Here is a 16,308-nt window from a genome sequence, read left to right as displayed (position 1 = left end):
GCCTGTTGCTTCTCTCTGGAATGGAGGAGAACATTAATACCTTGCAGCTTTTCTCAGCAGGGAATACCACCCACATTTTGGCCAGAGCCATGCTTCACCCTATGGGATGGTCCCACATTACAAGGCATTTCTAATTCTTAACCACACTGCCCCAGATGCCAGCCACGGTTATCGTGAGAACTAGAAATGCCCCCAAGCATTTCCAAATGCCCGCTAAAGTTGTGGTTCTCCCTCTGGTTTGAAAGCCACAGCAGTATTCACCGATGAAACTCATCTCTATAAATATTCTGTTTTTCTACCTGATAAAAATAATTACTGCTCCTACTGGTCCATCTGATATTCTATAAAAAAAAAAAAGCCTTTTTTTTTTTTAAAGGAGCAATATGTCAAATAAACCATCAATGTGCTCTAGCTCTTTGCTATTTTTTAATAGGAGCAAATCACTAAGCGAAATTACAGAGACCACAGCTATCTCTAGGACTTAAAAAGGTTAATATGGCATTTTTTTCTTGGATAATTTAAAAATGAAATACAGTTCAAAAACCTAGGAACTAAGGCTTGAGTTTTTTGGGGTTTTTGTTTTTGTTTTTGTTTTTTAATTCTGGAACATCAGAGGTTCTATAAACCAAGCCTGAAGAATCAGAGTACTAAGGTAAAGATCCTTCAAAACAAAAATTATATGAAAGGATCACCGGCGATTTACATTTCCATTAATAACAAGAGTGAAAAAAAAAATGTGCCCTTCTGAATTCTAACCCCAGACTTGTGATACAATTATTGAAGTACTCTGTATTGTGGATATGCTTTTAATTCCAAGGCTTCAAGTGCTCATATTTAGACAGAATGCATTTACTAAATAATATTAATTAAATTGTTAGTACAAACTTCTCTGTGCCATAAAGTTCTTTCGTTTTTAAGGAAAAGAAATCCCATCACTCTAAAACTAAAAAACATGCCCAAGGGTACATGGAGGAGTCACAGCAATAACTAACACAGCCTGGCAGGAACATTCCAGTGCTTGAAGTCAGCAAACCTCAGGAAGCATGCTCAGACAGATGGCACTTAACATACAACTGCATTTAGATTTATAGGAAGATTTTTCACTTACTTCAAATTTCTGTTTAATCGTTGTTCCTCTAAGTTAAAGGGGGGGGGGAATCACACTGTGATTCCTTATTTTTCTAATTAAAAAATAAACGAAACACGGCTTTGGATGTCCTCACGTAATTTCTTTGTGTCTCCTTTCAATGAACACTACTTTCAAATTCTAAACAAAAAGCAAAATATCAAAAGTTAGCCCAAAGAACACTGTACAAAATCAAATATCACAGCACAAACCAGGCAATGGCATCTATCAGAAGTGATGATTCAGAACAGGATAAATTTAGAACGGTGCTTTCCAAAAGGCGTTTGGATGCCAAATGCAGTAAATAGGTGAAGGCTACATCCCAAAAGTTTCTCGGAAAAAAGATCGCCAAAATATTAAAAAGAGCCTTCTTTTCGAAGTTTTCAGTGCCCTGGTGTCCTTGATGCTGAACTTCCCCAATCTGGCCTTGGTGTGGCCATCCATTACTGGGTAAATCCACGTGAAACCTGAGGACACTTCAGCCTCGGAGGGCGCTGTCAGGAGCAGTGGGGCAACTCCACATGGGACGGGCCTTTTATGGCCTGAACTGGAGAGCCCTGATCCCAGCTCATCTACCATAAATAGCTCTTGAAACTCAGAGGAGCCCATCAGCTGTTGCAACAAGCCTGGCCCGCAGCTCCTTGAAATGCAATTAGATCATTCGCATTGTCTCTCAGCTTGTTTTATCGAGAAATTAAAAATGCAACAGCAGTCTACTCAACAGGCTGCAACAATAGAGAATTGAGCGGGCAAATGGGTCTCGGATTCTGGTGTTTGCGTTCCGAAAGAACCCACAGGCACTGATAAAGCTCAGATACCGAACGCCAGGACGTAAGTGACAAGCGTCCACACGTATATACGTTAAACGGCGCATTATGATGGCATGGGTCTATTTACAGGTTGACAAATTGTGTGGACATCTGTGGATTTCTTCCCATTTCCACTAAGTGTAGAAAAGGAGCCATCAGAAGAAAGAATGGTGCTGGAAGTACTTTCTCCAAAACACACCAAGATTTTGTCTTAAAATCAAAGACAATGCTCCCAACTAGCAAGATCTACCTTCCGAGGGATCTCAGGTCACTCACCTCACTTCCAAACCAGAGGAAACTTAACTACTGGGAAAATAATAATAATAATAATGATGATAATGAACTACCACGCACAATCACTTCTTAAAAGGCTATTTCCATTTTTTAGATATTAAAACTAAATATGACCGCCCTGCTTACAAAAATACTTACAATTGTAGGTGTCCTTGCTGTTCCCCAAAATAACAAAGTCTTAATTGTTCATCCTAACTCCCATATAAATCAGGAAACCAGACTTTTGGGCTGGAGCAAAAGCTGCAGGCTGCCAGGCCCCGGGTGGTGTGCCTCTCTGGGTGTGGGCTCTCCGACCACCAGCTGCATCAGACAGCAGAGGCCTTCCGGAGCAGGATGTGAATTCCTGTTATTAATTAGTCCTGCAGGACAATGCCTCCCCCTGAGCAGTCCTGTGGCGGATGAAAACATGGCAGATAATGCTGGACAGACTAATAATTCAACACCAGCTTCGGGGCTATTTGCACAAGGGTTAAAAATAATTCGCCCAAGCCAAATTGTTTACCCACTTCAAGATGACAAACAAAACCTCAACAGCTTGACTTCTGCTTCCAAATCCTGGTCATGGCCTCATCTTATTTTTCCCTTTGACCAGTTGTGGTTTTCCTCCACTTAACATTTTATCTTGTTTTGTATCTTCATATTTACTGCTTTAAACTCCTCCTGGAGCAAAGCAGGGTAAAAATAAATAAGAACTTACATAAAATAGTCGACTATCTGGGTCTTTTAAGAAAAGATAGGAGGAGACAATGAATCACTGTTACCACAATCATGCAGTTTTGCTTTTTTTTTCTCTTCTCCTAAAAAAGAGGCACTCCCACAAAACAAACATCTAACTTTCAGATGCTTCTTAAATCGTGGCTCCCTGCTCCCCTGTAGTCATCAAACCGGCCTAGATGAATGCACTGGAGTCTAACAGAAAAATTCCTCCCAGCCTCCTCTTCTATTCACCCTTTTTGTCTTTGTTCAACCCCAGTTAATTCTACCTGTGCAATCTGTTTAAACACGTTCCTAAATATTTTTGCTATCTGAACTCAGGAGATCCCCGTGACACGCATTTTTCCCCAAAAGTGACAGTAAGAGATCTGATGTGCGTGAGAGTGGATTTCATACTATATCCATGAAGAAAAAGGAAAATCATGTTATGAGCCAAAATAAGAACTACACTTATACTAGACATTTCCAAGATAAGCTATTTCATATTAGCTACTATTTAATGCTAGTATTATAAGCAATGTGGTAGACTACCATTCTTTCTAGTAATTGTTCATTAAATCCAGCTCTCTTATGCATTTTAATCTGGCTTTTGTGTGCTAATCAAGGAACCATATCTATTTATGACACTTGCTTCTAAGAGAGACGATATCATGTAACACCTATTTTATAACAATCAACATGTGGAAACCAAAATGAGAAACACCACAATATTTACAATCATTCCAAAGAAAATAAACTGTTTAGATATAAACTTACGTAAACATATACAGGAGCTGTATGCTAAAAATTACAAAATGCTGATTAAAAAAACACCCAAAAGACCAACGTAAATATAAACAGACATATACTGTGTTCATGGGTCAACACAGTAAATATGTCAATTCTCCCCCAAAACAATGTATATATTTAATGCAATTCCTATCAGCATCCCAGCAAAGATTTATGATAGATATAGACAAGCTTATTCTAAAATTTATATACAGAAGCATAGAGCTTAGAACAGTTAAAACAATCTTCAAAAAGAATAAAGTGAGAGTAAATCAATCTATCCCATATTAAGTTCTACTATATAGCTATAGTAATGGAATAGACAACCCAGAAATAGACCCACACACATACAGCCAACAGATTTTTGACAGAAGTCACCTTGTCCACAATAATGTTGGAGCAACTGGACAGCCAATGGCAAAAAGAAAGGGAGGGGAAGGGGAGGGGAGGAGAAAAGGAAAAAAAAGAAAAAGTGACCCTTGACCTAATCTTCATATCTCATACACAAATTAACAGAAATGGGTCACAAAGTTAAATGTAAAATATTAAACTATAAAAACACAGGCACCAACTACTGACATATGCAACAACCTGGATGAATATCTGGAAATTATGCTGAGTAAAAGAAAGCCAATCCCAAACGGTTATAGGCTGTATGATTCCATTTATATAAATTCCCCCAAATGATAACATTGTAGAAATGGAGAACAGGTTAGTGGTTATCAGATATTAGGGATGGGGTGGTAGGGGAGTGGCTATAAAAGGGATCCTTGTTATGAATCCTTCCATTGTTCTATGGACTGTATCAATGCCATTATCCTGGTTGTGGTATTGTTTCATAGTTTCACAAGATGTAACCATTAGGGAAAACTGCATAAAAGGTATATAGGATCTCTCTGTATTCTTTCTTTCTCTCTCTCTTTTTAAAGATTTATTTATTTTAGAGAGAGAAAGAGAGAGAGCACACGTGAGGGGGAGAGACGGGGGAACGAGAGGGGGAGAGGGAGGGAGAATCCCAAGCCCACTCCACACTGAGCGCAGGCTTGATGCGGGGCTCGATCCCATGACCCTGAGATCATAACCGGAGTCGAAACCAAGAGTCGGATATTTAACCGACTGTGCCCCCCAGGTGCCCCTCTGTTATTATTTCTTAAAACTGGATTTGATTCTGTAATTGTCTCAAAATTTAAAGTTGAATTAAATATTTTTTTATTTTAAACATTTTTTTAAAAAACCTACTTCAAATAAAACTTCCAAATGCATCCTGTTTATATAAGTGGGCTACTTACTATAATCGTAATTTAAATAAATCTATATGGGTTTGCCTATCATCAGTGCCATCTTAAGAAATTCACATTGGTGGGGCACCTGGGTGGCACAGTTGGTCGAGCCTCCAACTCTTGGTTTCAGCTCAGGTCATGATCTCAGGGCCCTGGGATTGAGCCCCATGTTGGAGGGGGTCCATGCTCAGTGAGGAGTCCACTTGAGGATTCTCTCTCTCCCTCTCTCCCCTGTCGGCCCTCTCTCTCCCTCTCTCTCTCAAATAAATAAATAAATCTTTAAGAAAAAAAAAAAGAGAGAGAGAAGAAATTCAAATTGGAAAGGTTTCTTTTTCCCTACAAGAATGGAAGTCATTGATCCAAAGGAAAATATTTGATACAGAAGGAATGGAAAGCATTGCTTTTCAATTAAATATGCTTATTTGGCAGGTTGTATGAATACTTAAAGAGAATCTCTAATACCTAGGGCCCCCCCAACAATAAAACAGGATACCTCCACATAATATTCAGAAATTCAGAAGTGTAAGCCACTGCCCAAGATGATTTATTTTCGAAACCCATATACACTCGAGAAACAGCAAGAAAACAACTCTTTAGAAAAGGAGGAGACTGAGTCATCTCAAAACCTAATGCTACTATAGATATCATAGGAAACAAGTTTTCAAACTCCAGGGTTCTACAGTCCTGAAGTTTTCATTCTTGAAAATAAAATGACAAGACACAAGTGACAGCGGGCAGATGGAGAATGCTCCGTGCCCCTCATCCTCTCAGACTCGGTAACATCACACCTAGACGCAAACATCAGGAACAGTCCCTCCTGAGCGCCAAACTACCTTCTACTGGACTTTTACTCTAGGAAAGGTTGGCTCTGGGGCATGCCATGTAATGCACAGATGATGTGAGGTGAAACTTTTTGGTTCATCGAAGGAGTGGGGCGCTAGCCCATGAGCATTCTGTGGCTTCTCTGTCTCCCAACCCCAGAGTTCCCTCAGCGCCCCCCTTCCCCTTCCTCCTCTTATTCCTTTCTTCCTTCCACAACCAAGGTCTCCCCTCCCACAGTCTCATTGCTCCCCCATTGTTTTGCAGCTGGATTCTAGCTCCTTCCACACTCCAGGAACGGCTTCCCCAGCAAGGGACCCTCCCCGTGCCCCATCTGGACTTGGCCTCTCTGTTGTCTGGACACTTTCTGCCTACTTCCACCTTCATGGAATGTCCTCCTTTTAGGAATGTCTTTGACATCACGGTCTGGTCCTTGCCATGCCTTGACAATGACTCTGCTCCGTCGCTTCACTGCTCCTCTTCCTCCCTGCCCCACAACCATCTAGTGTTGCCGAAGAGGCTGACCCTAGAGTCTTCTCCCTCCCCGCTCCCACTGCACCTGCAGAATTCAGGACATGGGAGGGGGGCGGTCCCTGAGATCAGAATACCAGGCTAGCTCACAGGAACAAGAAGCCCAAGACAAAGAATTCTGCATTCGTCCTTTCCCATCAAGACATTTGCTCCTGGTTCCCTGCCGGGTAGGCTCACACCAGCCCCTCCTCATCCCCTCAGCCTCCCTCTCTGCGGCCACTTCCCTGCAGGTGCTCTCAATGCCTCTTGGCAGAACTACTGTTTCGAGAGCCTCCAAACTCTTTCTCCCCACTGCCCCGACCAGCCCCTCCCCAAGCCCAACCTCTCCCCTGCTTACAGAACCTTTTAACCAGCCCCAGCCTGGCCACTTCTTACCCAGCCAAAACCTCCTCACTGGCCTCAGCAGCCCTTCTCCTGGGCAGCCGGTGACTTCTCATTGATGGAAGCTGGTGCAACAACTTCTTAAATTAAATGTTTTTGAGGAATAAATGTAAAACTATCCTTGCACAAGCGTCACTTCCACTGTCTTGCATTTAGGGATTCATCAGTAGGAGGAAAAAGCAATCGAGGCACACATAAATACTCTGGAAACTGCACTTAACCCAGAGATGGTCTCATACAGATGTGATGTACTTTAATGAATATACTGCTCATAGTTGTGTGACGATTATAGGGGACTTTAATGTCTTGCTTCATTACAAGCATCATATCTAGATACACCAGGAGGTGTGTGACACATGTGGATATGTCCCAGCATACATGTGCTAGAGGAAAACAGAAGGTCAAGACTGGCTGGCCTGTTGGATAAATTCCCAAGACCCTAGCTTCTGCGACCTGGCCCCTTCCTACCTCATGAGCCATATGTCCCACCAACTTGCCCCTGAGTAGTGACCGTGAGAAGCCACATTGACCATCGTTGCTGTGTCCAGGCTGTTCCCTCTGCTCAGAATGCCTTTCCTTCCTTCTCCGTTAGAAGACCCCCAAGACATCCTTCAAGACTCAGTTGACTTCATTTCTCCTGTGAACCCCTTCCTGAGATGGTCTAGGAGTTCCAACCTCTAGACTGCTAGCATCCAGAAGGCAGGGACTCCGTCTCATCTCTATATAGCTAGAACTCCATAAATGGAATAAATGTTTGTGATATGAAGACTGAAAACCACAATCAAAATAGCTTGTACTTATATATATACTTTTTGCTCATTTCAATGCAGGGACAATGTTCTTCTTTATTCAGGTTTGACTCATCAATGCCTGATGCCCCTCCAAAGCTGGAGAATGACAAGAGGAACAAGTTGGCTCCTCAGTTTATGGGCAGCAAAGAAAAGAGCAAGAGCCAGCACAAGCACCTCGCTTGCCACTCTTCCTTCCATGAAGCACCTATTTCTGAAGTAAGGATGATGTCAGCGCATTGGCAGAACCGTCTGTGTGGGGAGAGCAAGGTAGCAAACTCTCCGTCTAACTGCGTCTGCCTTCTGAAAGGGTCAGCTTTATAAATGGCAATGAACTTGAACAATCATGAGAAGTACTTTTTCAAGCTGCTCATTTCCAGGACATGAAAAGATAAGGCAACCAGTTTCAGATTCCGCCCTAATTTCTGCTCTAACAGAACCAGACTTGGAACTTTTTTTTTTTTTTTGCCCATTTTTGCAGTAAGCTTAGAATTTTGACATCAATGAGTGAAGACAGGGCTGTGCCTTAGTTTCCTGACAGATACACCGCTAGGAGTCTCAGATTGTGGCCCTCTGCACCACAGACAAATAATTTTGTTTTGGTGTAGATTTTTAAAAAGGGGGAAACTATTCTTGGCTAACATTTGTCTTTCAACTACCCTATCTCCCTCTCCCAGATGATCTAAATCAATCAATGACTGAGTATCCGTCACTCTGTCTCACTCTCTCAAAGCTTATGGAGAGCTTCACTGGCTTTGGATGACAATCTTTCAAGCTCCAAGGTCGTGTGTAGGTCACTGGCTTGAACAGCCGAAGAGCAAGCCAGCTCTTCTGTCCCAGGCTGCTGCTTCAAGAGCAAAGGGCGTGCAGCAATGCTCAGCATGCTCAGAGCTGCTGGCCTCATGGTCAGAATGAAATGGCAGTTTGCCGGGGGGCAGCCTAGACCGCGTCTTATGAGTCCTGGCTCCAGGGACACAGCCTCTCACATGGCGGGACCAACATCACATTCCTGGACACCAGGCTCAGAGTCCTGAGAGTATTCAGAGATATACAAATTGTGACATGCTCCTTTTCGCCAACATACATCTAAAACTATGGGATCTCTGTCAATGGTACCCCATGGCAGAACCACAGGGGTTGCTTCTCAAGTGGAAATATGAGCCTAAAGTTGTACAGCTGATACAGTGAGGACCTCCCATAGCAGAGCTAGAGAAGACCCGAGAGGCTTTCTCCTTTTTGTGTTGTTGTGAGCATCACAAAGCCTAGACCATAAATGGTTTCCTCTGCTGATCCCAAACACCAAGAGAGAATGGACAAGTCTTACTCCTGAATGAAAAATACAAAGTACCTATGGTTCTCCTTAAGGAGCACTGTGACAATTCAAACATCCACACCGTGTTATAAAGGAGAACACCCAGGTCCCAGAGACGCACTGGGGATGGGGAGCACGTGCGCACCTTTCTCTGCAGCCATGATCTCCAGCCTCCACAAACCACGAAACCCCACGCACCCTCGGTTGGAAGCACAAGGGCATCTGCATCTCCAGCTCAATAAGGTTCACACTGTGAAAGTACATTCTCATTTTCCTCCAGAAACAGTTATAAGGGATGTGTGCACACTTGGCCAACCCACAAACGTCTGATAAACCTGTAATAAAGTGGAACCACAGTACCAATAATTCCATAAAACTGAACCACTGGATGCTGTAGCTTAAAATGTATCTGTGGCTCCAACTGGGGATCCTAAAACACAACTCCCTAGCAATACAAATGGTGACTTCCTACCCTAAGGTTTAGGCACAGACTCTTATTTTGGGGGCAGGATCTACAAAATTGAGGGGGGCACCAGCTGAAAACTGGAGAGAAGGGGGTAGGGAGTAGGAGTCAAGCGTGGGGGCAGCACGGTGAGGGGTAGGGGGCTGAGTTCAGGGCGATGAGTAATTTCTAGAGTAAGTGGAAGATACTAAAAACTGAAAAGTTCAAGGGAATATGATGGAAGGATACAGGAATCAAATAATGAAGTTTAGCTGCATGAACCATTTACTTCATTTTCTTAGATTTCTCATTTCCCCGCATCAGGTGAACGCTTGCTTTCAGTCCAGAGACCAAAAATTGCTGGTTTAGACTAAGACTCCTAGGGTCCCGTCCAGTTCCAGAAAAACAGATTCTGTAATTCTGAGGCAAACCACCATCTCAGAGTCGCCAAAGAAGAATGGAGAGGATTAAGAGAGAAAAGAAAAGAGGGACTAAAGAAAGGAAGAGAGAACGTAGGTCAACACGAGGCAATGTGAAGTCAGAGTCACGCCACAGTAGGACTGGAAATGAAGATAAGGGTACTTGATCACAAGGCAGCTCCCCTCCAGCAGAGGCTCAGTCTGTAGCAGACAGCCCCCTGGCAGCCCCTGCAGTCATGGGCTGCCCTCCTTAGACCAGAGCGGACCCCATGTTAGCATGCATGAAGAACTCCCATCAGGGGCTCCACTAAAGATGGCTGCAAACTTTTTTTTTTTTTAAAGATTTTATTTATTTATTTGCCAGAGAGAGAGAGATCACAAGTAGGCAGACAGGCAGGCAGAGGGAGAGGGAGAAGCAGGCTCCCTGCTGAGCACAGAGCCCGATGTGGGGCTCGATCCCAGGACCCTGGGATCATGACCTGAGCCGAAGGCAGACGCTTAACGACTGAGCCACCCAGGCGTCCCAAGATGGCTGCAACCTTATTAGCAGGACAGAGGCCACAGGCTTCCTAGAGGGAAGAGAGAGAACATACATGCAAGCACATCTCCAAACGATTGTGCTTGTTTAGGAGTTGTACCAGGCCCTCCTAATGCCTGGCTACGGGTGCTCTCCAGCCCACATTCCTACCCTCAAGGCCATGGCCTTGAGGACGTGAGCTCCGTCAAGTCAGAGATTTTTGTCTGTTTTGTAGACTGTTGTTAATCCCCGGTGCCCACAGTTGTGCCCAGGATATAGTAGGTGCTCAATAAATATTTGTTGAAGGGACAGAATAATACACATTTGACAGGGAGTGTGCCAAAACAGAGTTTTTCCCAAAGGTTACTTTACCCCTCATTGCTCCCATCGCCGCCCCCTCGACCCTCCCCAGTCTGTGATCATGATCCCTGCTGGCTCTGGGTAGACTATTCCACAAACCTGAATGAGTTTACCTCCTTCCCAAATGTTTCTCTGGGCAAGATTTGCCTCATGAAGCAGTGCCTGATTTTAGTACAGGACTCCTTGCAAAACTCTCCATGCATTCTGCTCTTTGGGGCATGGTGTCATGTATGCAAATCGACTGCACCTGGGCCAAGTGCACGCCAAAGCCCCGTTTGCAGGCCTTTATGGTGAACTAACTGACGTGGTAATAAGTCCTGAAGCCAGGATTACCTTCCAGAGTCAGGCTCACAACAGGCCCTCCTTAAATGTTTTCTGATGGTGGCCAAGTAGGCAAGTTCAGTCCTTTCTCCCCAGAAACACGATACTGCTTTCTATACCAACAAGAATTAATTCAAATCCCTAGTGAACAGTCCAGGATATGAAAATTACAGTAATCTATTCTTGTAGAGGAAGAAGTATGAATCATCATTACATGGTCTGACAAAGAGCAAAATGATTAATCCCAGGCTGCGCGGAGGTTAGGGTCCATGGCCATGGCTCCTCGTGGGCTACAAGCCAAACAGCGGGACCCACCAGGCCAACATCAGAGAGACAACATTGTGGTTTTCATCCCAGAGGTGAGAAGCAAGGAATGACAATGCTATGTTCCCAGGACCACACTTTAAAGCTTTTTATTCTGAGAGGGCAGAGAGGGGCTCTAGGGCCCCAAATCCTTGTGTGTTCTATCTTCCGACTCTGGTGTAAACTGCTCAAGCTCTGGGGTTTCCTTGTAAGTAGGAACGGTAAGGCTTGCAGAATCACAGCACCTCAAAAATGATTACAAACCCCCATCGCCCCCAGGGGACCACGGCAGGCTACACATAGGACAAGCAGGGCGATCGATAACAACTCCTGACCACCAACAGAAGAAACTACAGTTTTGAAGGATGACCTTGGCCTTTTCCTGAAACTTCCAAAAAGCGCTGAAGCTCCCCATCTACCAGCAAGAAACCACAGCTCCAGTGCACTGGGGAAGCTGGTCAGGGCGCCTGCAGCCCTGAACCATCACTGGTGTTGTTGCTTTTTTCTTTTGCACAGCTGTGTTCAATTTTCTGTCCTTGGGGTTTTAAAGGAACATTTATTCTAGGGCCAGGATTCTCAAGTTTTATGGTTATACAACTCTCTCCCAGGGCCAAAGAATGTCTGAAAAGCCTAAACCCAGCAAAGAGAATTAGTAAAAGGATCCAAATGAAAGTGAAATAAAAAGTTAGGACTCTTTCCAATTTGTATTCAACCTCTTACTTAATCATATCGTACCTTCTGTTTGTCCTTCAAGACGTTTGCTACCTATTTTCCATGCAAATACAGGTGTGTGTGTGTCTGTGTGTGTGTGTGTAGAAAGGTGTATTTACATTCTTCCATGGTTTCTGTTTCCCATTCTATGGCGAATTTTATTTTAAATAAGGCCTACATCTTACATTGGGTTTAAGAAAAGATCACAAAAAAGATTCCTTTAGGATTTTTATGTGCTTGTTTGTTTTTCTTATTTAGAGAGCTGCATACCTCCTAGTTTTGGGTAGTCATACGGCAGTTTTTTAAGAACTTCTATTTCTACTTAAAAAGTCAAACCAGTGGCATTTTTCATTGCAATACTCTAAGCTAAGTACATTATCAACATCCAAACATCATAGCTCCCCAACACAGCCCCAAAAGAGAGCATAAGGCCCTCACCAGCCCATGAAATGCTAACCAGCTTTCTGAATGCAGCCACATAAGGTCATTTCAGAAAATCCAGAAGTCCCTTACCTGTCTTCTTCTGTTCTTCTCTCTTCCTGTCACCTCCATTCCCACATCTCAAAGAAATCTGCCCAAAGTCTCTGTCTACATCAATTCACGAACATCACTTTTACGTTTGCCTCCTGGCATCTCCCAAAGGCTAGTCGCCTGTTTCATATACTCATCTGATCTGACGAAGCAAAATTCAGGCTTTGGGGCCTGAGGTTTGTGACATAACACACACCACCCACATTAGAGGCCTGGCTGCATCCCAAGACAAACAAGACGTTCTGGAGAAACAAAGTAATGTGCACAGATCTACCCTGAGCAGAAGGAAACTGAATCAGTGCTCCTCCATAAAATGATCTGAAGTGTGGTCAATAGCACCTGCTTAATATAGTCCAATTCTCCGAAAACAATTAAAAACACTGTAAACTGACCTTGTCTGCCCCCCGTCATGGTGATCACCTGAAACCGGCTTCTCTTAAGAAGCAGTCATGAGTAGAACAGACCAAACCCTCTCTTTGCAGTCACTTTCTCTTGCTCTCTTTAAAATCAAGATTATCAAAGGGCCTATTAGGGGCACCTGGGTGGTGCAGTCAGTTAGGCGTCCAGCTCTCAGTTTCAGCTCAGGTCCTGATCTCAGGGTAGTGAGATTAAGCCCCGAGTCAGGCTCTGTGCTGAGCACGGAGTCTGCCTAAGACTCTCTCTCCCTTTCCCTCTGCCCATCCCTGCTGCACGCATGCGCATTGTCTCTCTCTAAAATAAATATATCTTAAAGAAAAAAAAAAAAGCTTCTTTTAGCATGGCCCTATAGGCAAAACTATAGGTTGAAGTTCAAATGATTCCTCCCAGATAACCAGTGTAATTCTCCCGTGATTGGAAGTTGCCGCAAGTTAGTAAAATCTCTACACCTGGGTGGGGAGCAGGGAAAAGACAGGCTTGCGAAGTCAGCGTTTCTCTTAAGCTGGTGATTTCCTCATGGATGACAATCCACTTCTAACCAAGTAGGACACACCACTGTATTGTTTTTTTATAATCATAAGTGAAAAACCCTATGCTCTAGAACAAATTAAGATGTTTCTTTTAGAATAAGAACGTTTGAATGAAAGTAATACTGAAATGTTCTTCCTTCAAAATCTCCCAATGCATGTCCCCTACATATACAATGAAACACAACCAAAACAGTAATGACCACATAAAAGTTTCTTTAAAAAAAACACACATAGGGGTGTCTGAGAGGCTCAGTCAGTTGAGCGACCAACTCTTGGTTTCCTCTTAGGTCATGATCTCAGGGTCATAAGATCAAACCCTGCATCGGGCTCCACACTCAGTACGGAGTCTGCTTGGGTTTCTCTCCCTGTCCCTCTCCCTCATGCTCGCTCTCTCTCTCAAATAAATAAATAAAATATTTTAAAAATAAAAATAAATAAATAAATAACCACACACAAAGGTAATCCTTACCAGGAGCCTTCAATCAGGGCTTGAAAAGTTTTCTAATTTCTAATGTTTTCTAATATCATGACAAGCCAGTTAGAACACACTGGATTTCAAACATACAGTTTCTGTTAGGTCATTTATATTCCACATAAGAAAAGGCAGAAATTTGAACTAAGAACACTCAGATATAACTTTAAAACCCTGACTTAATAAAGTATGAATGCATGTATGCACAAACACACACATGCACACACATCTTGTAAAAGAAAAAACAGCACCATTTGGACTCATCCAAAATGAACAGCCTATAGTCATGTGCTTAAAACATGATGTTTGTTCAAAACATTAAATGGGCTTTATAGCAGTAGCAGCCGGTTTTCTGGAGAGAAGGTAAAGACTGGGTTGTTGCTTGAAGGAGCATGTATCTTAAAAAGTGCTTTTCTACAATCTTAACTAGTAAAAAAGCATGGAGGAAGAACATGCTAATGCAGATGGTAAGATGCATAGTCAATGCACTTTTGAGGTTTACGAAACACAACTTCCTCAGGCATTTGTATGGGGGCCTTTTGAGAAAGTTACCATGTTTCTCTCCACCTCGTATAGTCTTGGTAATCCTAGTACTGAGTTCCACCCATGTCTGAAGACACACAAAGCAGCAGTGTATATATAGCCAGGACCTTTCACTGCATCTAAAAGCATGGGCTGCCTTTTCTCTCTATTCTGACATCAAATGATGATTTTTAAACAATTCAATCTAAACTTCAAAAAAGCACATTAATAAAATCCTCCTCTCAGCTTTCTCCCAATCAAAATAAAAGAAAATCAAAACCATCAGAGAACAAAGCAAAGAATGACACTCTTCTCTGGACCCCAGCCTAGTGCTACTCTCCTGCCCCACCCCAACATACAAGTTAGCAGCTTCCTAGATGCAGAATTTACACCCGAAGTTGCTGGCTCCAAGGGAAGAGATGGCCTTCAAACCCTACCAGCACTCCGGGGATTCAGCAGAGCAGGAAAGGATCCCAGAGCGATTTTCACCAGAGTGCGGTTCCAGCAAAACTTCTAAAATCAGTTGCCCTACCTCTCCTGACTCTAGCATTTCACATTCCCTCTTCAACCTACTGTTCCGGAGTCTCCACTACTGAGCTACTCTTGCCAAGGTCATCAACAGCATCCATTTGGCAATTCCAGTGGATAATTCCATCCTCCTCTTCCTGATTTTTCAGTAGCATCAGCTCTGTGGACACCACCCTCCTTTCACCTAAGCTTCATGACCTCATACCCCTCTATTTTCCTACCTCCCTGGCTGACCCCTTCTTGGGTTTCTTTGTGGCTCTCTTCCATCTCATTCTGAGCCTCATTTGTGCGTATACACGCACATACACACCACACACACACACACACACACACACACTTTCTTATGGATTTGCCTATCATCTAAATGTTACCTACATTCAGGATTGCTCCTCTGAGTTCCAGACTCGCATTCAACTGTCTACCTAAGATCTCTAGGTGTATATTTACCAGGTACCTCAAACTTAGTATGTCCGTAACAGAGCTCTTGATTCTCAAAGGTGGCCCGCCCAATTCAAACAAAAACAAAAAAACAAAACAAAATCTCCTCCCCCAGTTTTTACTCCCCTCAGATGTTGCCAGAGCCAAAATCTGGGAGTCATTCTTAATTCCTCCCTTGTTCTCACTCCCCGTATCTCAGCTACCACCAAGTGCTGATGGTTACACCTCTAAGACATATCCCTTTTTATATATACAACAGTTTTATTGATATATAATTCATATACAATACAATCCACTAATTTAAAGTGTACAATTTAGTGGCTTTAGAATATTTATACACCTGTATGACCACTATCAAATCAATTTTAGATATTTTCATCACCCCCAAAAGAAACTATGTACCCATTAGCAATCACTCTCAATTTTCCCCTAGATACTCCAGTGCCTGGCAACAACCATTACTCTTTTTGTCTCTCTAGATTCGTCTGTTCTAGAAATCCCATAAAAATGGAATTATGCATCATGGTCTTTGTGTCTGGCTTTTTTCACTTAGCATATTTCTAAGATTCATCCATATTGTAGCATGGATCAGTAATTCATTCTCTTTTACAGCTGAATAATATCTTATCACATGGATATACACTATTTTATTTGTTCATCAGTTGACAAACATTGGGTTTTTTCCATTCTTCAACAATTATGAATGATACTGCCATGAATATTTGTGTTTTTATATAGACATATGTTTTCATTTATCTTGGTATATACCTAGGAGTGAATATGCTGAATCATAAGGCTACTCTCTTTAACTGTATGAAGAATTGCCAGACTGTTTTCCAAAGCAGCTGCTTTGGATAGATTTTGCATTCTCACCATTAGTGTAAGAGAGTTCCAATTTCTCCACATCTTCACCAACACTTATTACTGTCTTTCATAGTGGCTATGAAGTAATATCACACTGTGGTTTTGATTTGC

The 16,308-nt window shown here is 42.8% G+C and overlaps 1 protein-coding gene across 7 annotated transcripts in view; it reads right to left on the bottom strand.

Annotated features, from left to right (window-relative positions):
- SVIL (supervillin) overlaps positions 1 to 16,308 on the bottom strand; it is a 226,922-nt gene that overhangs the window by 145,767 nt on the left and 64,847 nt on the right. The window contains exon 1 of one of the 7 annotated variants that reach the window (XM_081820801.1): positions 1,109 to 2,243. The exons of the other annotated variants lie outside the window; for them this stretch is intronic. The gene's annotated coding sequence lies outside the window, so the exon portion shown is untranslated. Of the gene's footprint in view, positions 1 to 1,108; positions 2,244 to 16,308 lie in introns of those variants that run through there. 7 annotated transcript variants of the gene reach the window in all.

This window comes from Leptonychotes weddellii, chromosome 5 (genome assembly GCF_054177405.1).
Source record: "Leptonychotes weddellii isolate Sample4059 chromosome 5, ASM5417740v2, whole genome shotgun sequence".
Taxonomy (NCBI): Eukaryota; Metazoa; Chordata; class Mammalia; order Carnivora; family Phocidae; genus Leptonychotes; species Leptonychotes weddellii.
Note: the sequence above shows the minus strand (reverse complement) of the source record. Positions and strands in the feature narration are given on the sequence as shown.